The sequence below is a fragment of the Halichoerus grypus genome, chromosome 6 (assembly GCF_964656455.1).
Source record: "Halichoerus grypus chromosome 6, mHalGry1.hap1.1, whole genome shotgun sequence".
Taxonomy (NCBI): Eukaryota; Metazoa; Chordata; class Mammalia; order Carnivora; family Phocidae; genus Halichoerus; species Halichoerus grypus.
Genome location: NC_135717.1, coordinates 133,578,413 through 133,604,911, shown reverse-complemented (window position 1 = coordinate 133,604,911; position 26,499 = coordinate 133,578,413). Strand labels below are relative to the sequence as shown.

The 26,499-nt window shown below is 39.1% G+C and overlaps 1 protein-coding gene across 2 annotated transcripts in view; it reads left to right on the top strand.

Annotated features, from left to right (window-relative positions):
* PTPRR (protein tyrosine phosphatase receptor type R) overlaps window positions 1-26,499 on the top strand; it is a 241,183-nt gene that overhangs the window by 91,420 nt on the left and 123,264 nt on the right. The window lies entirely within an intron of this gene.

Below are 26,499 nucleotides of genomic sequence, written 5' to 3'. Positions count from 1 at the left end.
CAACCCTGAATTTTTTAAAAAATATTTTATTTATTTATTTGACAGAGAGAGAGAGAGCACAAGCAGGGGGGAGTGGCAGACAGAGGGAGAAGCAGGCTCCCCGCTGAGCAGAGAGCTCAGTGTGGGACTCAATCCCAGGATCCTAGGATCATGACCTGAGCTGAAGGCAAACGCTTTACCCCAACTGAGCCACCCAGGCGTCCCAACCCTGAATTTGAGACAGCTCATAGTGCAGCAAATTACGTCAAGGAGTGTGCTGAAATTTTTACCCCCAGATTCTAAAACTTAGAATTAATCAGATGCCCAAACATTGATTTTCAGAAAAAAAGAGCATCGAAATAATCAAGCAATTAAACTGGGGGTTGTTTTATATCCAGAAAGCAGGAGGTACTGTTTTGTTTTTGCTGACTCGATTCAGTGACAATTTTCATTGGCCCATGATTTATGAAAATGGAAATGTGTCTGCAATAATAATGTAAAAAACATTTAGCTCTAGTTTTACCCACGAGAAGGGCACTTTTCTCAAGAATGTGTTTTTCTTACCCCTCAGATGATATCCTTCTGACAGAGAAACACCAAACTGCTTCTCAAGCTACCAACCGAGTTCATTTTGACAGATTGCCAAGGGAAAAGAAAGCTTATTTTCTTCTCGTCATTAATAGTTAATTGTTATTGCAGTTTCTCAGATGGGGGATGTGGGTTAGAGAAATCATATCCATCCTTTCTGAAAGTGCTGCGATATTATTAGAGGTGGGCCCACGGCAGAAAAATAAACCTGTTCCTTGGGGGATTAAATGGAGTGGGCCTATGGATTTTTTCTCTCCTCTCCTTTAAAGCACTTTAGTGACGCCCTCTAACAAATCGTCCACCTGGCCTAGTAAATCAGTGTTAATGTTTCATGAAAGCTCTCATGTGCTGAAACAATTTGCATTGATGCATCTTGAAAGCTTGGCTTTTGGAGGGTAGTGTGGGTGCCTGTGGTAAATGCACATTTATGCATTGCTGAAGTGTTTTCTTCATCCGCTTTACTGTACTCTTGTACAATTATATTGGCCTTTAGAACAGCATCTTATGATACCGTGAGCTAGCTCTTTTATTCTTACACCTCTGGGATTTTGTGGCTTCCCTAATTGGGAGAAATATCTATTTCTTCTATTAGGCTTCCCTAATAGAAGAAAGATGACAAGAAAAGGTCAGCTGGTGAACAGAAAAAGCAAAATTTTAAACCATCCTTAAAACCTAGCAGAAAGACAGAAATCACATTGACAGTCCCTACCAATTGCACAGTATAACTTCTAAGGGGTTCTTGACAGAAGTCAAGTGAGCTGAAAAGCTAAAATGAAGTAATGTCTTAAAAATCGGAATATCTTGCTGTAAATATTAGCGCTAAAGGAAACCATTGCAATTTCGCTTTATTTGCTGCTTTGGAATCCGTTTTGACTTTACAGGGCAATGTAATGGACAATGCTCTAGCAGTAGAGTTGGGCCCCATATCCACTGTTCATAGCTATTTGACCTTGGGCAAGTCTTTGACCTCCCTGCTCTTCATCAGCAGTTTTCTCACAGTAATGGAACCTGCAGAGGGGTGTGGGAAAAATTCAGTGAACTAGTGCATACAAAGGGTTCAAATGCTGGTATTGCTATTAATAATTGTAAATATCCAGCACAGCCTATACTTGCTTCAGTTATCTGGAAATGTACAATGAAAGTCGCTTGGAGACGAGCATGGCCTGGGTATGACATGCTAATGTTTCTGTTCTGTTTTGCATGGAGGCCAACCTCTACCTAACGATGTGGTTTGATTGGCAGCACTTACTGAACAGCTATCGTATTTGCTTTGTAAGCATTTTGTAAGCTAGTTTCTCCCCTCCCCCCCAAAATTCACAGAATTATTTAAAAAGTGAATGACTTATTTAATCAGCCAGACTGAATATTATCTCTAGTAGGTTTGCCTTTAAAACAAGCCTTTCAAGCCTGAAGAATTTCACATCTGGGGACATGTTTACTGAACTTCTGACATGAGCTCCAAACAAAATGAAAATGAGGATATCATATTTTGTAGGCACCTGTCAGTTCATAATAATGTCCCATGAAATTATTATTGCAGAACGGAGCCTTTCCTTGTCAATTTTGCAGCGGTTTGAAAACCGCAGTGGTGCCCATCAAATGCAAACATCTAACATCTATGCTGAAGATACCCTTTTCATCTTGTGTTTTTTATTGATGGGAAGTTTTATTATAGTGAATCTTCATCTCCCTGTCCTCGCTGTCACTGACAAATCACAGTGATACCAGAGGGTGCACTGACTTTTTGTTGGATGCTTCATTGCACATTCACTAATACGCATTACCCTTTAGAAGAATAATCCCTTAGATCCTAGTTAATGCTGACAAGATATGTAGTCATGGGATTGCTGTGGTGCATTTCAATTAGGTTTGATTTTCTTACCTACAGGGTCTTAAAGCTAATTGGTTCATAGAGCTTTTGTCTTCCTGTGAAAGACAGACACATAATTATGCTAATTTGTTAAGGGAAAAGAAATATGCATGGCACTGAGATTTTCATTGTCATTTAAAATGCTAGGTACGTGTCTCACCAAAGCATTCTCCTCCAGTTGAGAAACTACTTGAATTTCAAATACATTTATCTGAGAAATGTTTTCTCATAAGCATTTCCAGGCAACATTAGTTTTTGGTATAAATTTTATGTTTATCATATCTAAGAGCAGCATTGTCACATTAATTCAATATTGAAGAAAATGATTGTTTGAAACTTAGACTCAAGCAATTGTTACACAGCTAGATGGTCCCTCTCAAAGTGGTTAATGCATACTGACTGTTTAGCACTAATTTTTGTGCATGCCAAGAAAATAAGGGAAATGACCTCTGTGAAAGTAATGATATTATGTCTACATTCTTAAAGACTACAATTTTTTAATGTTATTACCCAATGTTAGAAAATATACTGGGCACTTCTCCCACATGACATTTGATAATTGACTTCTACAAAATAAATTCTAGGGATGCCATGTGTTTTGTGTCTTCCCCTTCAACCACAGCAACTGGTTATTAACTTCAGATGAAGTTTTTATTGGGACAGAAGTACTGAAAATAACTTCAGGGTGGATCTTGGGGGTTTAATGAACATAGCAGATGCTTACCTGGATGTATTTATAGGGGAATAGTGCAAACAATGAAGCATGATGACATCACTGGAAGGTCCAGCTGTATTTACATGACTTCTGCTAGTTGTTTATCTTTTCCTTGCATGATATCTTACAAAAACAAAGTGCTAATATGCCTTCCATTCCAAAGTTCATCTAAATAAGGTGGAAATTTAACATTCTGAGTTCAGCTTTGTCCAGATTAAATTATATATCAACAAGGGAAAATGTTAAGATCTAAGCAGGGTTTCACAGAAGAGCTTTAAAGAAAGTACATTAAGTAGTGTTTATTTCGCTGTTATATTTAGTTTCTGCCTCTCGCTCTTGGGTGAGTTGATCATATTGATAGATGAAACTATATTCAACCAATTCAGCACTTACTGAGGGTCTGCACTAATGGTTGGGGCAAAAAAAGTAAATGCAAAGACAAAGGAGTTTGAAACTTTTCATCAAGGAATTTAAAATATATTGAACCAAGATCTTATAATCTGGTGGTAAAGATGAGCAAGTAGATTGTATCCGTTAGGAATGCATTCAGCAGCAAGAAACAAAAAGTTCAATTCACAGAGGCTCATGCAATAAATAATTTTAATTTCTCACATATAAGAAGTCTGTATATGAGCAGTCCTCGTCAGATGCAATAGTTCAACAATGTCCCATCTCTTTGCTTTGCCGTCCTTGGCCTGTGCTTCTGGCCTTGTGCTCTCTACCTCATGATTGCAAGGTGGATGCCACATCTCTGAGCATCATGTCAGTGTTCACAGCAAGAGGAAGAGGCAAAGAGCTGCCCTCTAGTGCCTGTCTCCTTTATAAGGAGACATTAAGTTTCCCCATTAAGTGCCCTGCATACATGTCAGAACTGTGCCATGTGAACCACAGTTAGCTGGAAAGAAGGCTGCAGAAATGAGTACTTTGTTTTTCCAACCCCTCTGTTGGAAGTGACAAGGGAGAAGGAAGGTACTTGGGACATGCCGTTGGGTCAATCTCCGAATAATATCTCCACCTAGACGAAGTAAGTAAGGCAGAAAGAAATCAGCTGTTGGAAAGGAAAAAGAAATTTCTGATTTCGGATAAGGATATCATGGAAGTAGTACTTAGGCCGGGGGTTTTGGGATACATAGATTTGATAAAGAAGTTGGGGGCTCCAAAACAATTCAGAAAAGAATAAGCAAAGGAAAGGCATGGGGGTATAAAATGACATGGCATGTGTGGGCAGGGAACAAATGGCAATATTGTAGGTCTGGATCTAAAGAAATATATGAATGAGGTGGGGAAGTTGTGCACTAAGAATTGACAAAGGGATTTTGAGATTCATTTATAGAGAACTTTTATTGCTGAGCCAAGTAGTTTAACTTTTAGTGGTTTCCCAGAACCTGCAAAACCAAAATAAAACATCATAGCCTGGCAATCAAGGCTCTTGGTAATTCAAACCTAACTTGCATTGCTTGTTCATTCTTTCCACCATGTATATGCCAAAACCTTCGGTCAAACTGGATTTCTTACCACCCCCCAATACAACATCCTCTTTCTATATCCATACAGTGCCTCCTACTATGGATTCTACTGAAATGTTCTCCCCATCCCTTTCCAAACTGAAGCTCTACCCATCAAGGCCCATCCCAAGAGATGTAGTGGCATCATTGCTGATCACCTTAACTCTCTTTTGAACTATTATAGTATTTTAGCAATTATGGTGTTTTGTTGGAAAGGGCATGCTAGGACAGATCCAAACTCCTAGTCCAGATTCAAAGACTGGAAAGAATGATGACTCAGACTCAGTTCAAGGTTGTTTTCCTCTCAGATGACTCCCAAACAAGCAGGCAAGCAGTGCCAGGATGTACATAGGATTAAGAGGCAAGTGAGAGGACATAGCTCTCCTGTTTCTCTTTGATCCCTCCTGAGGTCATGTCTGTTGTTGGTTGGTCAGCCTGTAATGGTAAGAAATCTACCAGATCTGAAGAGGCCAGAATTACCGGTTCAATGCCTTTTATACCACTTGGCCAAGGGAAGGACCACATCAGTACTTGAAGGTCTATTACCATGTCAAGAATTTTTTGCTCTGGCACAATTATGTGCCATATTCTGTTTCTGGCCAGGACCCACACACACTATCTTACCACATATTTTTTTCTAATATTAGATCTATTTATGTATATCTTTTAGACATTATAACATAGTGATTAACAGCACAGTGTCAAACTGCCAGCATTTAAATCTCAACTCTACCACTTATAAACTGTGTGATCTTGAGCAATACACCTCAGTTTTCTCATCTATATAGTGGGGACAATAATGGTATCCACCCCATTTGGTTGTTGTGAGGATTAAATGTGATCATTCATGACTCTTTAAGCCGGTGTCCCATACTAGTTGATGCTGTTTGTAATTTTTGAGGGAGAATACTCTATCTCATTTATATTTTCCTCAGTCACATTTAAAACTTTCTATGTGCACAATAAATATTTGAAAAAGAAATGAATAAATAGCTAAATTAATTGATTTCAGTGTTTCATGGCTCTAGAAATAAGAACAACCAACGACACAGGATAGTAACAAAAATTTTAAATGGATAGGCTTGTCTCAAATACAGAAAAGCATACAGAAAAATATTAGTCCTTTTAAAAGGCAGCCAGCTCTACACAAATAAGCTGCCAGTGGAAATGCACATTTTACAACCTCCCTCGTAGTTTGGCAAAATTATCAAAAGTCCCTCAAAAAATCATGGATTTTCCTGGTGCCTGGGTAGCTCCGTCAGTTAAGCATTTGACTCTTGGTTTTGGCTCAGGTCATGATCTCAGGGTTATGATCTCAGGGTCTTGAGATGGAGCCTCGGGTAACGCTCCATGCTGAGCGCGGAATCTGCTTGGGATTCTTTCCCTCTTCCTATCCCTCCCCTTCTGCACCTCCCCCCTGCTAGCGCTCTCTCTCTCTCAAAATAAATAAATAAATAAATAAAATCTTTTAAAAAAAGCATGTATTTTGACCCAGTAATTCTAATTCTATAAATTCTAAGAAAACAATACAAAAAAGTGCACAAAGAATGTTGCAGGATAAAATGGAAACAACATAAAAGTCCATTGATGAAAATTAGCTTAAAAAATTTTAAATATTTATATGAGCTAAACCCACATTTTAACTGAAAAAAAAATGGCATCATAGATTAAGTGAAAACAAAAGGATAACATCATAGAGAGTATAAGCCCATTTCTTTTAAAAGCAATAATAATAAAAAGAACACATAGTATCTTGTTTGTATGTGAGAGAATAAGCCTAGGGAGAGAGATATAGAATATTAACTGCTATCTTTTTTTTTTAAAGATTTTATTTATTTATTTGACAGAGAGAGACAGCCAGAGAGAGAACACAAGCAGGGTAAGTGGGAGAGAGAGAAGCAGGTTTCCCGCGGAGCAGGGAGCCCGATGCGGGGCTCAATCCCAGGACCCTGGGATCATGACCTGAGCCGAAGGCAGACGCTTAATGACTGAGCCACCCAGGCACCCTAACTGCTATCTTTTAGTGAAAATATGAATGATCTTTATTTTTTTCTATATTATCTTTTGAAATTTTCACAACACCTGGAAAAAAAAATAAAGATTTCTTTTTGTAAAAGCAATCATCTTAAAAGTTCACTTTTCACAAGCACCAGTGTAATGGCCTGTGGTTCCCAGCACGTTCGCACATTCATCAAGACTGTCAACAGTCTGTCTTTGGATGTGAGGACAGTGGGTGGTGTGATGGAAGTGAGGAACCTAGAAGCAGGCTGATTCCAATCCCGTTTCTGTTAAATTCTTGTGTGACCTTAGGTAAACCTTTATTCAATTGTAAAGAGTCCAATGGATGTTCCTATAGCATTGCTATGACGTGTAGGGAAATTTACTTACGTAAATGGCTGGCATGAGGGGTTTTCAAATGCTAAAACAAAATAGCCCTAATCAACCTAACTGTAAGCAACATAAGAATTAAAGACCCAAATTTGGAGTTAAAACACACACACACACACACACACACACACACAAGGCCAGGACAGGGGTCTGGTGGGGGTGGGGTGGGGGGTGGTTGGTATGAGGCAAAAGAGGCACTAAGGGTACAAAATAAAAGAAGCCCTCACTTTCAGGGTCATGCAAGCAGACTGACTCTAATCCCATTTCTAATCCCAAATATTGCAAATGCTTGACCTTACCCTGAAATTGAGCACTTCCTTGTAATTTGCACCTTATGTGCCGCTTACCCTAGTCCCTGCCATACATGTAAGTGCGCACACACACACACACACACACACTGTAGCAGCAGACAGGAAGAGGTATGAATGACAAACAGTTCTCTAGAATGATTGTCAATTCTATAGTGTTTCTTTATCATTATGTAGAAATGAACTAATTACACTTAGAAAGTAAAACAAACTGCTCTGTCTTCTGACAGGTGGTAGGGAATGATAGAAAAATCTCCCTTTACTCGGACACTATCTTTTCCTTACTTTGCTTCTGCATGATCTCATTCTGTTTCTTTATGGACGTTGTCTTCTTGGCATGACCCCAGAATTCCCACATTAGAGTCCATAGGAACTGTATAAAGAATTCCTCTCCGGTGGTCCAGTGCGTCTTCTGTACGTCTTCTTACCACAAGCTTCAAGCTTCCCTGTTTGTGAGGTGTGTCTTGGCCGCTATATACTTGAATTCACATATTGCTCCTTCTCGATGTTTCCATTTAAATTTAGTATCCAACTCTGCACATTTGAACTTGTTATTGACCTGGCAACCTCCAAAGATGCTTCTTTTGGTTATTGCCCTACAATTCATATCTCTGTGACTGGAAGCTGCTAACTCTCCATGCCCAGAATAGGCCCCTGGGATGCCATTGGCTGTGAAGAGGGGTTGGGGTTTGATGAAATTGCAGGAGCGTTGCAGGGATTCTAGGGACAATATAGCAACTTAATATGACCATTGGCATATAGGCAAACAGCATATGCTTCAGTAACAAAACTTGACATGTTTTGATATAGCATGACCCCCCCAAAAAATTACTTGGATAAAATATGATATTCTTTCTAAATTTTGGTTTTGAAGATAAAATTAGCAACTTAGCCTTATTAAATTTGGCTTGTATGCCATGTAGACTTGTAATATAAATGAAATCTACATGATAATAATTCACCCAATCACTCATTCATTCTCATGAGTTGAAGTAGGTCATTCTGACATGTGTAGACCAAAAGTTACATTCATATTGCCATTTCAGGCCTAATTCTTTTTTTAAGTAAGAAATTTCCAAAGTACTATATTGGAAAAAAATTTATTCAGTGCTGAAAGCAGTTACTTATTTATGTTCTCACAGAATCATATATTGAAATGCTGTATCTCAAAATATAGACACTAGTTATAAATACTGCAAGCAAAGATGCCCACCATGGAAATCTGAAAACCTGGGTCTAGCCTCAGGTCTCCCAATAGTTGTGTGACCTCACATAGGAAGCTGCCTTCCTTTGGGTTTGGTAAATACCACTGTAAACTGAGAGATAAAACAACATTATCTCTAAGAGCCCACCATTCTAACATGTCTTTTTTCTTAATTTCTAACAGATGTTTGCAAAATATAACAGAGCATTTGGAACTAATTACAAATTCACTGCCCCATGATTGCCATTAATATGCAAGGCCATTTTAACTGTTGTAACATATACTTAGTTCCCACAACTAGTACTGATTAAAATCTCACAAAATATGACTTCTTCTACACAGCTCTTCCCAATATGATTTGCTCCTCATTGCCTAATGGAGTAAATAAAACTGTATTTTATGAAACGTGAAAGGACATTTGTGAATATATTACTTTTTATAAAGTTGTATTAATTTAACAAATTATGTTTGCAAAAATAGCTTTTTAAAGCTGATGTTGCTCGTATTTTGTGAATAATTCGATAATTATTTTAGTATTACCATTTATTTCTTTTCAATGAGAACTCCATGTAACCTAGTATTTTTTTCTTTGCTGTCAGATAAGGGAGTTAAAGTAGAGGGTGACAACTGTTTTGGTACTACAAGCATTCTGTTCAGCAATGTGGGCAAAAGACAAACTGACTCTTACTGACTCTTATAGGTTTCCAATAAATATTCTCTCAATTTGGTAACCACAATCTACTCTGCCACACCCCCACACCATCTGCTTTTACCGTTATGTCTATAGGATGGAAACCAAAACTTTCTACAAATACAAGGAGCATGTGGGATAAAGAATAATTCAATCATAATATATTTGAAAAACCTGTTGTAGATTGTCGGTATAATTAGATGGGTGTATTAATCTGAGTTCTCTAGAGAAACAGAACCATTAGGGAATATATTATATATAAAATATTTATTATAAGGAATTGGCTCATATAGTTATGATGACTAGGAAATTCCAAGATCTGTGGTAGGCGAGCTGGAGATCCAGAAAAGCCAATAATATAGTTCCAGTATGAGTGCAGTGGCCTGAGAACCGGGAGAACCAATAGGTGTTAAGTTCCAGTCCAAATCCAAGTCCTAAAGCAGAAGAGTTTGAAGATAGATGAGCAGAGAGAGCAAATTCTTTCTTCCTCAGCCTTTGTGTTCTACTCAGACTTTCAACAGGTTGGATGAGGCCCACCCACATTGGGGAGGGTAGTCTGCTTTACTCTGGCAACCAATTCAAATGCTAATTTCACCCAGAAATGCAATCACAGACACACCCAGCATATTGTTTAACCAAATATCTGGGCAACTCGTGGCCCAATCAAATTGACACATAAAAATTAACTATCACAGGGGCACCTGGGTGGCTCAGTTGGTTAAGCAGCTGCCTTCAGCTCAGGTCATGATCCCAGGGTCCTGGGATCGAGCCCCGCATCGGGCTCCCTGCTCAGCGGAGAGCCTGCTTCTCCCTCTCCCTCTGCCTGCCACTCTACCTACTTGTGCTATCTCTCTGTCAAATAGATAAATAAAAAATATCTTTAAAAAAAAAAAAAATTAACTATCACAATGGGTCTTAACATTGTAGAATCCAATTCTACCCATTTGGAGCGAAGAAAGCTGTATTCCAGTGGTGTAAGTGCCCAACTCATATAATTGGTGGAAGATCCAGGATCATAACCTGAATTTTTATATTTTATGATATATTATTATATTACATTTTCATTCAACTCTCATTGCCACATATAGTTGGCACAGTAGTTCTTTTTAAACTAATTTAAATATGATCTTCTCCATGTTAACGAATCCTGTGTCTGTGTGTGTGTGTGTGTGTGTGTGTGTGTGTGTGTGTAGGAGCATAATGTTCATGTTTAAAAGATATGTAATCTTGAAAAAGTCATTAATATTTTGAGCCTCAGTTTTTTCATTAGTAAATGAGGATAATAATTGTACCTACCTCATAAGTTCGTTGCAAAGATTAATCAGGTCAATGTATTAAGGGTAAACTCTTAGAGTGACTGGAGTACAGAGAGTGCTACCTAAGCATTAGCTTTTATGATTATTATTGCTATAAAACTTGATGTTCTCAAGTTTTTCCTTTTTCATCCCCTTAGCCCCATCCCTTTCTGCCCTCCCCACTGGCCAGGGTGTCAGTGGGTCTCCTATTTCTGATACTGTATCTCATTCCCTAAGTGCTCAGGGATTTCACAGTCAAGCTCTACCACCACAGCCCAGAAAGGAGAACAGTGTGTCTGAAACGTAAGGGGCAAGGGGAGAAATGGTTTAGACCAACTGGGAGAGGTGGGCAGGGTCCAGATCACATACCCGGGTGTTCTGTCCTGACTACTCTTGGTTAGGTTTTCGCAAAACAGCCAAACCAGTGTGTGTGCCTCTGTCCCCTGCAGTCTTCAGTTGTTCAGTGCAGGCACACATTCCAGGGTGGACATCATGTTTCCAGATGCTTGCTGCACCTCAGGTTGGCAGCAAGCTGGACTTCAGAGTCATCAGAACTCTCTATGATAGCCTGTGTTTTATTCATATCCACGTGACCGTTGGCTTCTTCTAAATCACCTGTTATGGTGTTATTTACAACAAGCTGCTGACACAAAGGTCTAGTAAAGCTAACCCTGAGGGGTGTGGCTCTCTCTGACGTTCTGCCCCGTTACCCGTACTGCCGTGCCACAAGCGCTTGTGACGTGGATTACTTGGCTGTTGTACATTTATATACCAGAGCGTGGACTGGGCTTATTTTATGAAAATCCGTCTCTTCTTTGAAATAACTTATGCATGAAACATTTGAAGTGCTCTTTTTGTCCTCATAAACAAGAATATTTTCTAATGTTTATTTTTGAGAGTTGAGTTTTTGTTACTTAGCAAAACTTTGATATATTATGAAATATATGTGTGTTTGTGTGTGTGTTGTGAAAATAATCAGTGCTGTAATACCTGTAATGATAAAAAATGGAAATATCACACCTGGACATTGTTTATTGTAAGAAGTACATATAAGGCTCTCCCATGGCTATCATCTTCTTTGAGACATTATCTTATTGAAATTCTATATAGATACATTTATTTTAGAGGAAATAAACATGTGATGCTTAAACTTCAATCAGAATATTTAACTTTTGATAAGGAGTTAAGAACAATCGGGGCACCTGGGTGGCTCAGTCAGTTAAGTGTCCAACTCTTGATTTCGGCCCAGGTCATGATCTCGGGATCATGGGATTGAGCCCCGCATCCGTGCTGAGCATGGAGCCTGCTTAAGATTCTCTCTCTCTTGAGGGGCAGAAGGCATATAAGAGCAAATTATAGCAGAGAACTTCTCTAATTTGGGGAAGGAAACAGGCATCAAAATCCAGGAGGCACAGAGAACCCCTCTCAAAATCAATAAAAATAGGTCAACACCCCGACATCTAAGAGTAAAACTTAGGAGTCTCAGAGACAAAGACAAAATCCTGAAAGCAGCTCGGGAGAAGAGATCTGTAACCTACAATGGTAGAAACATTAGATTGGCAACAGACCTATCCACAGAGACCTGGCAGGCCAGAAAGGACTGGCATGATATATTCAGAGCACTAAATGAGAAAAATATGCAGCCAAGAATACTATATACAGCTAGGCTGTCATTGAAAATAGAAGGAGAGATAAAAAGCTTCCAGGACAAACAAAAACTAAAGGAATTTGCAAACACGAAACCAGCCCTACAAGAAATATTGAGAGGGGTCCTCTAAGCAAAGAGAGAGCCTAAAAGTAACATAGATCAGAAAGGAACACAGACAATATACAGTAACAGTCACCTTACAGGCAATACAATGGCACTAAATTCATATCTTTCAATAGTTACCCTGAATGTAAATGGGCTAAATGCCCCAATCAAAAGACACAGGCTATCAGATTGGATAAAAAAACAAGACCCATCGATACGCTGTCTGCAAGAGACTCATTTTAGACCCAAAGACACCCCCAGATTGAAAGTGAGGGGGTGGAAAACCATTTACCATGCTAATGAACACCAAAAGAAAGCTGGGTGGCAATCCTTATATCAGACAAATTAGATTTTAAACCAAAGACTGTAATAAGAGATGAGGAAGGACACTATATCCTACTTAAAGGGTCTATCCAACAAGAAGATCTAACAATTGTAAATATCTATGCCCCTAACATGGGAGCAGCCAATTACATAAGCCAATTAATAACAAAAGCAAAGAAACACATCAACAACAATACAATAATAGTGGGGGACTTTAACACCCCCCTCACTGAAATGGACAGATCATCTAAGCAAAAGATCAACAAGGAAATAAACACTTTAAATGACACACTGGACCAAATGGACTTCACAGATATATTCAGAACATTCCATCCCAAAGCAACAGAATACACATTCTTCTCTAGTGCCCATGGAACATTCTCCAGAATAGATCACGACCTAGGTCACAAATCAGGTCTCTACCAGTACCAAAAGATTGGGATCATTCCCTACATATTTTCAGACCACAATACTTTGAAACTAGAGCTCAATCCCAAGAGGAAAGTCAGAAAGAACTCAAATACATGGAGGCTAAAGAGCATCCTACTAAAGAATGAATGGGTCAGCCAGGAAATTAAGAATTAAAAAAATTCATGGAAACAAATGAAAATGAAAACACAACTGTTCAAAATCTTTGGGATGCAGCAAAGACAGTCCTAAGAGGAAAGTATATAGCAATACAAGCCTTTCTCAAGAAACAAGAAAGGTCTCAAATACACAACCTAACCCTACACCTAAAGGAGCTGGAGAAAGAACAGCAAATAAAGCCTAAACCCAGCAGGAGAAGAGAAATAATAAAGATCAGAGCAGAAATCAATGAAATAGAAACCAAAAGAACAGTAGAACAGATCAACGAAACTAGGAGCTGGTTCTTTGAAAGAATTAACAAGATTGATAAACCCCTGGCCAGACTTATCAAAAAAAAAGAGAAATGACCCAAATAAATAAAATCATGAATGAAAGAGGAGAGATCATAACCAACACCAAAGAAATACAAACAATTATAAGAACATATTATGAGCAACTATATGCTAGCAACTTAGATAATCTGGAAGAAATGGATGCATTCCTAGAGATGTATCAACTACCAAAATTGAACCTGGAAAAAATAGAAAACCTGAACAGACCTATAACCACTAAGGAAGTTGAAGCAGTAATCAAAAATCTCCCAACAAACAAAAGCCCAGGGCCAGATGGCTTCTCAGGGGAATTCTACCAAACATTTAAAGAATTAATACCTATCCTTCTGAAACTGTTCCAAAAAATAGAAATGGAAGGAAAACCAAACTCATTTTATGAGGCCACCATTACCTTGATCCCCAAACCAGAAAAAGACCCCATCAAAAAGGAGAATTACAGACCAATATCCTGATGAACAAGGATGCAAAAATTCTCACCAAAATACTAGCCAATAGGATCCAACAGTACATTAAAAGGATTATTCACCACGACCAAGTGGGATTTATCCCTGGGCTGCAAGGTTGGTTCAAATCCACAAATCAATCAATGTGATACAATACATTAATAAAAGAAAGAACAAGAACCATATGATCCTCTCAATAGATGCAGAAAAAGCATTTGACAAAGTACAGCATCCTTTCTTGATCAAAACTCTTCAGAGTATAGGGATAGAGGGTACATACCTCAATATCATAAAAGCCATCTATGAAAAACCCACAGCAAATATCATTCTCAATGGGGAAAAACTGAGAGCCTTCCCCCTAAGGTCAGGAACACGGCAGGGATGTCCACTATCACCACTGCTATTCAACATAGTATTAGAAGTCCTAGCCACAGCAATCAGACAACAAAAAGAAATCAAAGGCATCCAAATCAGCAAAGAAGAAGTCAAACTCTCACTCTTTGCAGATGATATGATACTTTATGTGGAAAACCCAAAAGACTCCACCCCAAAACTGCTAGAACTCATACAGGAATTCAGTCAAGTGGCAGGATATAAAATCAATGCACAGAAATCAGTGGCATTCCTATACACCAACAACAAGACAGAAGAAAGAGAAATTAAGGAGTCGATCCCATTTACAATTGCACCCAAAACCATAAGATACCTAGGAATAAATCTAACCAAAGAGGCAAAGAATCTGTACTCAGAAAACTATAAAATACTCATGAAAGAAATTGAGGAAGACACAAAGAAATGGAAAAACGTTCCATGCTCATGGATTGGAAGAACAAATATTGTGAAGATGTCAATGCTACCTAGAGCAATCTACACATTCAGTGCAATCCCTATCAAAATACCATCAAATTTTTTCAAAGAAATGGAACAAATAATCCTAAAATTTGTAGGGAACCAGAAAAGACCCCGAATAGCCAGAGGAATGTTGAAAAAGAAAAGCAAAGCTGGCAGCATCACAATTCCGGACTTCAAGCTCTATTACAAAGCTGTCATCATCAAGACAGTATGGTACTGGCACAAAAACAGACACATAGATCAATGGAACAGAATAGAGAGCCCAGAAATGGACCCTCAACTCTATGGTCAACTAATCTTTGACAAAGCAGGAAAGAATGTCCAGTAGAAAAAAGACAGTCTCTTCAACAAATGGTGTTGGGAAAATTGGACAGCCACATGCAGAAGAATGAAACTGGACCATTTCCTTACACCACACACAAAAATAGACTCAAAATGGATGAAAGACCTAAATGTGAGACAGGAGTCCATCAACATCCTAAAGGAGAACACAGGCAGCAACCTCTTCGACCTCAGCCACAGCAACTTCTTCCTAGAAACATCGCCAAAGGCAAAGGAAGCAAGGGCAAAAATGAACTATTGGGACTTCATCAAGATAAAAAGCTTTTGCACAGCAAAAGAAACAGTCAACAAAACCAAAAGGCAACCGACAGAATGGGAGAGGATACTTGCAAATGACATATCAGATAAAGGGCTAGTATCCAAAATCTATAAAGAACTTATTAAACTCAACACCCAAAGAACAAATGATCCAATCAAGAAATGGGCAGAAGACATGAACAGACGTTTTTCCAAAGAAGACATCCAAATGGCCAACAGACACATGAAAAAGTGCTCAACATCGCTCAGCATCAGGGAAATCCAAATCAAAACCTCAATGAGATACCACCTCACACCAGTCCGAATGGCTAAAATTAACAAGTCAGGAAACGACAGATGTTGGCGGGGATGCAGAGAAAATGGAACCCTCCTACACTGTTGGTGGGAATGCAAGCTGGTGCAGCCACTCTGGAAAACAGTATGGAGGTTCCTCAAAAAGTTGAAAATAGAGCTACCCTATGATCCAGCAATGCACTACTGGGCATTTACCCCAAAGATACAAATATAGGGACCCGAAGGGGTACGTGCACCCCGATGTTTATAGCAGCAATGTCCACAATAGCCAAACTGTGGAAAGAGCCAAGATGTCCATTGATAGATGAATGGATAAAGAAGATGTGGTATATATATACAATGGAATATTATTCAGCCATCAAAAGGAATGAAATCTTGCCATTTGCAATGACGTGGATGGAACTGGAGGGTATTATGCTGAGTGAAATAAGTCAATCAGAGAAAGACATGTATTATATGACCTCACTGATATGAGGAATTCTTTTTTTTTTTTAAGATTTTATTTATTTATTTGACAGAAAGAGACACAGCGAGAGAAGGAACACAAGCAGGGGGAGTGGGAGAGGAAGAAGCAGTCTTCCCGCCAAGCAGGGAGCCCGATGCGGGGCGCGATCCCAGCATGCTGGGATCATGACCTGAGCTGAAGGCAGACGCTTAACGACTGAACCACCCAGGCGCCCCAATATGAGGAATTCTTAATCTCAGGAAACAAACTGAGGGTTGCTGGAGTGGTGGGGGGTGGGAGGGATGGGGTGGCTGGGTGATAGACATTGGGGAGGGTGTGTGCTATGGTGAGTGCTGTGAATTGTGTAAGACTGTTGAATCACAGACCTGTACCTCCGAAACAAATAATACATTATATGTTAAAAAAAAAAAGAAGAAGAAGAAGATAGCAGAGGGGTAGAATGAAGGGGGGGAAATCTGAGGGGGAGACGAACCATGAGAGACTATGGACTCTGAGAAACAAACTGAGGGTTCTAGAGGGGAGGGGGGTGGGGGGATGGGTTAGCCTGGTGATGGGTATTAAAGAGGGCACGTACTGCATGGAGCACTGGGTGTTATATGCAAACAATGAATTATGGAACACTATATCAAAAACTAATGATGTAATGTATGGTGATTAACATAACATAATAATAGAAAAAAAATTTTTAAAACAAGAACAAAAAAAAATGATTCTCTCTCCCTCTCCCTTTGCCCCTCCCCCTCTTTCTTAAAAAAAAAAAAGAACAATATACCCAAGCATTTATAAAATAATACATGATGTAGTAGTATGTCTATATTTGAGTGTGTATTATTTAATACAGGTACATATAATACATGTGATATATGTATATACATATGTAACACATATAAACACAGACTTATGCTACATGGCTAAATGGTGTGGTTTGGTCTCTGGATATATTGTAGTGTTCCCTGAAGTAAAGGTTAGTGTATATAAGTATAGTCAGGGAAATAAATTGACCTTAGACTCCTCTTCCCCTGATGGAAGGCTTAGATACTAAAAGATGCTCATGAAGCCCCTGTACTTCCTCTGCCAGCACCCTTAGACAGTTGTTTGTCATTTTCTGTTTCCTTCTACTCTGTCATTTTCTGTTTGCTTCCATTTGTCTGGCCAACAAATATTTATTGAGCACCTACTTATGTGCCAGAACCTATGATGGATACGGGTGAACAGGGAAAATGCGGCTTACTCTTCAAATTGCTAACATTCAGACAAATATATATATATATATATAGTAAATACACAAATGTTGTCATTAGAGATTGTAATAAGACCTATGGAAGAAACACACAGTGTACTGAGATAGAGATTGTGATGAGGGTGGGAGTAGGGTAATTCTTTAGATGAGATGGTCAGGGTGGGCTGCATGAGAATGGACACTGAGCCAAGACCTGAAGAATGAAAGTAAAGCAGCATTTCAAGATTTAGCAGAACAACATTAGAAATGAAAGGAACAGCCAGTAAAAAGGTTTGCAAAGTAGAAAGGATGCCAGTGTGGCTGGAACATTGGGTCGAGAGGAAGATGAGAACGGTGAAATAAGGGGGAGACATAAATATGTAGAACTTTGTAGGCCACAGTGAGAAGCTGGGACTTTACCCTAAAAGCTTTGGGAAAGAAGCCTTAAAGAGTTTTTTGCTTGGGATAGAATGTGATCTTTTTTTTTTTTTTAAGATTTTATTTATTTATTTGAAAGAGAGAGAATGAGAGAGAGAGCATGAGAGGGGGGAGGGTCAGAGGGAGAAGCAGACACCCTGCCGAGCAGGGAGCCCGATGCGGGACTCGATCCAGGGACTCCAGGATCATGACCTGAGCCGAAGGCAGTCGCTTAACCAACTGAGCCACCCAGGTGCCCCGGGATAGAATGTGATCTTATTCACATTTTTAAAAGATCTTTCCTGATACTATGTGAAGAATGGATTAAAAAGAGACAAGAATGGAAATAGGAATGCTATAATAGTATCCCAAGAAATAGATGATAGTAGCTGCACTTGGTGCTGGCAGTGGAGATAAGAATAAAATGGGAAAATTTCTTGTGTATTTGGAGGCGGAACTGACAGATCTTGAGGATGGAGTGGGTATGGTAGATGAGAGAGAGAAAGGATTCACAGGTGCTTCCCAGGTTGTTACCTTTTGCGATTGGACAATTCTTAGTTCAGTTTACTAAAATGAGAAATTTAGAAGAATAAAGATTTAAGAATAATCACAATCTCAATTTGGGACATATTAATTTGAGATTCCTCTTAGACATCGCCTTGGAGATATCAGGTAGCAGTTGGACAAATGAGTCTGTGGGACTCAGGGGAAAGACTTCGGCTGGAGGTAGACATTTGAGAAGCATCAGCCTATAAAGAGTGTGTAAAGCCTGGGACTGAATAAATATTTCCTTAGAGATAGACTGAAAATAGAAAGTGTCCAGGAAGAGACCCTGAATCCCATCAGCATTTAGAAGATGGGTGGAAGAAGAGTCAGCTAAGGAAGTGAGAAGGAGCATCACTGAAGCTGGAGAAAATCTGGAAGCATGTGATGCCACAGAAGCTAAGAGTAGAAAGTTTCAAGAAGGAAAAAGTAGTCAACTAGCTGCTGAGAATGAGGTGAGGATATGCATGTGTCTGTTGGACCTGGCACTTGGAGGTCATTGGTGAGCTGGACAAGATTGAGTCAGTGTCAGATGAGAGCGGTTGAAGAGTGAAATAGAGATAAGGATTAAACAGAGACTATAGAGGATTTACTTGAAAATATTTCGTGAGATGGGGAACAAAGACAAGCGCCATCGGTAGAGAGAGATGGGGACTCTATGAAGGTCTGATTTTCAAGGTGGCGTATATGTATATATACTTGTGGGAATAATCCAGTAGCGAGGAAGGAACTCTTGATGTGGAAGACAGAAGAAGAAGAACTCTTGAGACTGTGTCAGGGGATGGGAGGACAAGTGTAGGGATTTGCCTTTGATAAAAACAGGAAAGGACTGAGGGGCAGAGATGGTGCCTTCATAACCATTGTATGCCCAATGTGTACAGTACTTGACATATATTAGAAGCTCAAGAAATATTTGCTGAGTGAATCAAGTAAACATCCATTCCAAGCCAGGGAAACAAACAAGCAGCAGGCCCAAGGAAAGAGTGAAGAGAGAGAGAGGGACATGACTTACTCATACTCCTTGAGTAGTTATTCCTTATTTTATTTTATTTTATTTATTTATTTTTTTTTTAAAGATTTTATTTATTTATTTGACAGAGATTGCGAGAGCAGGAACACAAGCAGGGGGAGTGAGAGAGGAAGAAGCAGGCTCCCTGCTCAGCAGGGAGCCCGATGCGGGGCTTGATCCCAGGGCTCTGGGATCATGACCTGAGCTGAAGGCAGACGCTTAACGACTGAGCCACCCAGGTGCCCCGTTATTGCTTATTTTATAATGCGTTGTGATTCTGACCAGACAACTTAGTTACATTTTTTAAATCATGCTCGATTTTTTTTAAATGTGAAGACAGAGTCTATGTGGCATTTAATTTAGTCTTTAGTTTATTTAGTGGTTATTATGATCTCCTAACAATGTAAATTCTCAAATGGTGTTTTCTATCTTGGTAATTCCTTTTCAGATCCATAGCAGGAGTCTAATAATTTGTTGATAAGCATGTAATTTTCTGTAGTTTTCATGATTGTCTTCAGAGCTGATAAAATTATTGATTATAATAAACCAAAACACCTATTTACAAATCACACATCTATTTGGCCTTAAAGATGTGTATTGGCACTTGGTAAGATCTAATTCACTGTCAATGTTTACAAGGCTAGGAAAACTGTAATGTAAAAAATATGCCTGTATACTCTGGTGAGGTTCACATAAACTCACTTTTTTATGCCTATCTCAGGATGTTTAAACAAAATGGAAGATAGATTATCTGTTTTTAAAAATCTAATAAATACATTTTGGGGCACCTGGGTGGCTCAGTCAGTTAAGCATCTGACTCTTATTTCGGCTCAGGTCATGATCTCAGGGTAATGGGTTGGAGCCCCACATTGGGCTCCGTGCTCAGCACGGAGTCTGCTTGTCCCTCTCCCTCTGCTCCCACCCCTCTCACACACACACACACTCTCTCTCTCTCAAATATAAATAAATAAATAAATAAATAAATAAATAAATAAATAAATAAATATCTAATAAATGCATTTTGAACATAGAGGACTCAATAATTTGTTTTTGAAGATTTGCTATTAAGTGATTATCTTCCTCAAAATATATGACAGCCAGCAGTTCTCAAAAATTGAACATTATAAAGAAAGCATATCAAATAAAATACTTTTGCCTACCAGAAATATTTAAGATTTTTGTTTCTTTTTCCATCAAGAATGATTCTACTGATGTTAATAAATTATGAAACTTGATCATTGCATTTGGAGTAAAGGGAATAATAAATTTCGAGTTTCTCATATATTTCTCTAGGTTAATGTAATACAAACAGAAATGATACATACAATCTAATGGTTATATGAATAATGAATGCTGCTGTATTTTTATTATATGGTAATACAAAATTGAAAAATAATATATTCAGTAGAGTTTTGATGAGTTAATAACAAATGTGAATTTATTCTCACACATTCAGTGAATGAACTTTTACGTTGTTTCATTCTGGACTTACTGTGAAGTTTTTATTTGTAGCTTGTTAGGAAATTATTAAAGATTGATCTCATGTCTTATTATTCCGTTCTGAAGCTATTCCAACATCTTGGTTATTTATTTGAACTTTCCTGAGATTCTGAGTGATACGAATGGTCACCATCTTTAGAAGGAATTTCAGCCTAGGGAATAGGAGATTTAATTTAATTTAAATCAGGAAGGGGGAGTGTGTCACAAAAGAGCCCCCAAGGAAGGGTCATTTAAGCTGAGACCTAAATGGTGACAAAGAGTAAAGCAATTGAAAAGTGACAAAGAGAATAGCATGTTGAAGTTAGTGGTAGCCTAAAGTCAAAAGAAATCCATATTGCCGTAGTCAGACCAGTGTGGTCATAAGACTTGCACTGTAGCAGAGATTACTGGCAGTCTCCCTGCTGCCCACCTCCCCATACACCAGCACCGGTTATTAACCAGATCTTAGGCTTCTTCAATTTTCCCACCTTGATATTTGTTGAGAATCCCTAGAGGACATTGGATTTCTCATGCGCACAGAAGTCTTCTGTCCTTGCTCCCTGGAGTCACCTGTTCTGGGGTCTCCTGTGTCTCGAAGTTGCCATAGCTGTCAGTAGCGCTGATATCTGCCTCTGTCTGTATGAGGCTTCCAGCACTGATGCTCATGCCATTGATACCTGCACCGAGGACTCTGTTCACTGATTGCTGCCGAGTCTCCTCGTTGAGGACCTGTGCGCACTGATTAGCTGACTGAGCCCTCCATGGGCTGAAGCTCTGTTCTGTACATCGCCAAAGAAAGGGACTCTCTCTCCTGCCCTCCTTCCACCATTCCTGTGTGTTCCTTGGTTGTGTATGTGCCCGAAATGATGTTTTGTTTTGATTTGTTTTGTTTTATTTCGGGCTCAACTTGTCCAGAGTTCTGGTATGAGTCTAGACCTCCTCTTCCATTTCACTGAGTCCATTGTCCTTAAATCCCTCTTTTGAGACCTAATCTTTGATTTCCTTTGCACAGTTTTCTTCCCAAGACGCTCCGTAGTCTCTCATGTAAATAGACACATAGTTATTTCTAGGTCTTGGGGGTTCTAGTTATGCCAGATTTCCTGAATCCACAGGTAGACACACCATTATTTCCAGCCATGGTCATTCTCATGTTACTTCTATATTTTTGGCATCTTAAGTTTCTCAACAGACATCTTTACAAAAAGTTTTTCAATAATGTGATTACATGTGGATTTCTAAAATTCCATGTTTGATTCCAGAATCTTCATCTGGTGCTTATGAGGTGATCCAGGGACAATATATCTGGCTAAACTAACCATCCTCATCTTCTTCATCCCTTTAAACATTGATAAATAGTTCCATTAGTAAAGAAATGTAATTACCTGTGATATATGAGTTGCTATGTGTATAAAATTCAGTGTAAATTATAATTTAAATAAAATGACAGTAAAGTTCACCAAGAGACAAAGCATCATTTTCCATACTAAGCAGAGTGAGTCTAGCTAGCCCTTGCTTGCCTTTTGCAGAATGGTCACATGACTTAAAAGGACACCTGGATTTAGAATAAGAAGGCCTTGTTCTGAGCCCTGATTTTGCCACTTATTGGTTGCCATTTAAGGTTTTTGAATTTCAGTTTCCTTATCTGCGAAATAGGGCAAAACTATCTGGCCAGCCTAGTACTAAAAAAATAATAAGTGGTAACATTTATTGGATGCATACTAGTTTCCAGGCAACGTGCTAAGCATGTTAAAGCTTTATCTCAATTAACCCCCACAACAACCCTCCAAGGAAGGTACCAAAAAATGACCTTGCACACAAAAACCTGCACATTGGTGTTTATAGCAGCTTTATTCATAACTGTCCAAACTTGGAGGCAATGTAGATATCCTTTAGTAGGTGAACAGATAAATTGTCATACATCCAGACAATGGAATATTATTCAGTGCTAAAAAGAAATGAGAGAAAGCCATGAAAAGACATGGAGGAAACTTAAATTCTTATTACCAAGTGAAAGAAGCCAATCAGAGAAGGCTACATACCCTATGATTCCAACTATATGGCATTCTGGAAAAGGCAAAACTATGGAAACAGTAAAAAGATCAGTGATTGCCAGGGGTTTAGGGAAAAAGAAGGGATGAATGGATGGAGCACAGAGGATTTTTAGAGCAGTGAAAATATATCACTATACATTTGTCCAAACCTAGAGAATGTGCAACACCAAGAGTGAACCCTCACGTATACTATGAAGTTAGGTGACGAGGATGTGTTCATATAGTTTCATCAGTTGTAACAAATGTACCACTCCGATGGAGGATGTTGATAATGGGGTAGACTAGCATGTGTGGAGGCAGGAGGTATATGGGAAAGCTCTGTAACTTCTACTCAATTTTGCTGAGAATCTAAAACTGCTCCAAAAAAAAAAAAAAAAGTCTTAAAAAAATACTGTCCTTGATAGTGGTTAAATAACTAACCCAAAGTCATCCAGCTAATAAGTGGAATAACTAGGCTTCAGACCCAAACCATCTGACTCCAAATTGCTGCACTTAACTGGCATGCTATACTGAATGGGAGATAAAGTTCAAATGTACATCAGTGGTATCCACTCTGAAATCACTGTGGTTACTTTTCTCTGAAATATGTGGTTGAAGCTAGTCATTTCTCAAAAAAAACAACTGCATTCTCTGTAACTGTCAACGGATATCATTTCCCAGATACACATGGTGATTTTAAATTTTAAAAATCCTGGAAACTAGTCCAACAATGTAACATTTTATTCAAAAACCATTACTCACAATTATTTTAATGTCTTTATATCCCTTTACAGATTTTAATGTATTTATAGAGTTATAAAGTATACAGCTTTGCATTATGCTTATTTCACTGAATATTATGCTCTTGTTTTATTCATTTATTCATTCAAAAGATATTATTGAGCTTCTTTTTTTTTTTTAAAGATTTTATTTATTTATTTGACAGAGAGAGACACAGCGAGAGAGGGAACACAAGAGGGGGAGTGGGAGAGGGAGAAGCAGGCTCCCCGCTGAGCAGGGAGCCTGATGCGGGGCTTGATCCTGGGACTCCGGGATCATGACCTGAGCCAAAGGCAGACACTTAACAGACTGAGCCACCCAGGCGCCCCTATTATTGAGCTTCTAACATAAGCCAGGCATTGTCTAGATTCTGTGAATCATCAGGGAGCAAAATAGCCAGTACCCTGTTTATCTTAAATAATACCTTCTAATAAGGAGAGAATATTATATATCAATGATGGAAAGTGCTGAGGAAAAACAAATAAATGAAGCAGGGTCTGGAGGGAGACAGTGACAGGCAAGGTGATACTTTAAAATAGTCTGATTAGGGAGGGCATCTCTGAAAAGGTAGTGTTTGAGTAGAGACCTGAGTGAAATGAGGGTGTGAACCCTGCATATATCTCAGGGAGACTGTTCCTGACAGTGAGACAGTACATACAAAGGCCCGGAGGTCACAAGGAGCTTGCTGTGTTTGAAGAGCAGCAAGGGGGCCAGAGTGGAAGGAGTGAAATGAGGGGAAGAACGGTAGAAGATGGAGGCTGGAATGGGGGGTAGGAATGGAGAGGGGGAAAGAGGATGCTGTTAGGGAAATCAAGTAGAGCCTCTGGAGGGTTTTCTAAGAAAGTACTGACATGATGTAATTTATGGCTTAAAAAATTAATCTGGCTTTGTGCAGAAGATAAACTACAGGGGGTAGAGTGGAAGCAGAGAGCCCAGTTAGGAAGCTATAGTCATAACCCAAGTGACAGATGATGGGAGTTAGGGTGATAATGGTGGAGGTCATGAGAAGTGGTCTTCAGAATATTGTTCGGAGGTAGAGCTGATTGGATTTGCCAGCTGTTGTGAGTCCTGGGAGAAAGAAAGGAGGCAAAAATGATGCCTGGTTTTTTAACCTGAGCACACAGAAGATTGAAGTTGTCAGTTACAGAGAGGAAAAAAATTAAAGGAGGAACAGATCTGAGGTGGAGGTAGGTAGGGTAGGAATCATGAGTTCAGTGTAGACAAGATCCAGTTAGTCATTGTGCTGGTCTTAGTCTATCAATAACCAAGCTTGTGGTTGAACTGGCCCTTGTAATTCTTATTATGATTGCAAAATGCCCTTCAGTGATAACCATTAGGGAAGTTTGAAAAGTAAAGGTTGATTACTTATAGGACCTGGAAATTACACAGCACACCTGGGGTCACACAGCAAGCTTATGTGGAGAGAGAAAGAGAGCGTGGGCCTAGGGTTCTGCCTTTGTGGGTAGGGGTAGGGTAGGGGCCTAGGGTTTCATGACTTATTCTTTATTGATAAACTTAAAACATATGAATGGGAAGAGAAAAAACAAGCGGCCCAAATGGTCAATCGTTGAAATCAACCAAGATCTCAAAGACGAGGAGTCTCAGTAAGGGGGAGGCAGCCTCGCTCTTTTTCTAGTGATGTGGCTGGCAATGTGTTTATTGGAGTTTGCCACCTTGGAAGTGGGTGCCTCTTTGAAGTGGATGCATCGGCAATCAAAGCTCAAGTCAGGCACTTGCATTACAAGAAAGAAAAAAAAAACAACCGTCAGGGTTTACACTACCATCATCCAAGTGGGCATGTGAAGTATGCAACTAGATATACAAGTCCTCTGAGAGTGAGGTCCTAGTTAATTTGAGACTGTAGTTTAGGAAAAAAGAAGGGGTGAAGAATTGATCACATAACCCTTCAACGTAGAGAAGTCAGGAAGATTTAAAGGGAGTGACTGGTGAGTGAAAAGCAAAACCGAGAAGATATGGCCTCCTGAAAAGGAAGCCTGGTAAGGAAAGTATCAAGGGAGGAAGAAGGAATCATCTATGGCAAAGGCTGCTGAGAGGTCAAGCAAGAAGACTGAGACTTGACCATTGGATGTAGCAATGATGGTTTAGTGTAACAGGAGCTGCTATAGGGAGAATGGCGGGTGGAACTAAGGAACTGGAAACAACAAATACAGACAACTCTTGAGACCTTTGTTTGAAAGGAGAATAAGGAAAAGGGATGATGGCCAGGCAAGGAGATCTTTTGGTTTGTTTGGCTTTTAATATGAGAAATATTACAGCAGAAATATTGAAGGCAGATTAGAAAGACCCAGTAGAGAGGGTCAACTAATGATGCAGGAAACGGGGAGAGAATTACACAATTAACCTCCTGTTGATGCACCATAATGAACTTATCCACTTTGCACTGATGTTCATTTAAGTTTCTCCTGATTTTTTATATAATGTTGCGAAGAAAGTCCTTGTGTCTGTTTATTTTTAGTCATTGAAATCACTTCCTTAAGATAAATATGCATGTGGGGGATTACTAGATCAAAGATCATGAACATTTTTTAAGACTCTTGACTGCACTATTCCTTTAAAAAATCAAGTTACCATGCCACAGTAATGTAGAAATGATTAAGTTTTATTGCAACCTTGCTAGCTATGCCATATATCTTGAGGCCATAGTTCATGAAATCCCTATAGTATTTCAACTACCCTTATTCTAACAGACTGATAGCTCCTTAAAGACAGAAATCATGTCTTAAGTATCTTTGCTCCCTCCTATTTTCAGACCAAATATTTCATTACTACTAATAATTACAAGTCATTTATCTGAAATCCCTCTGTG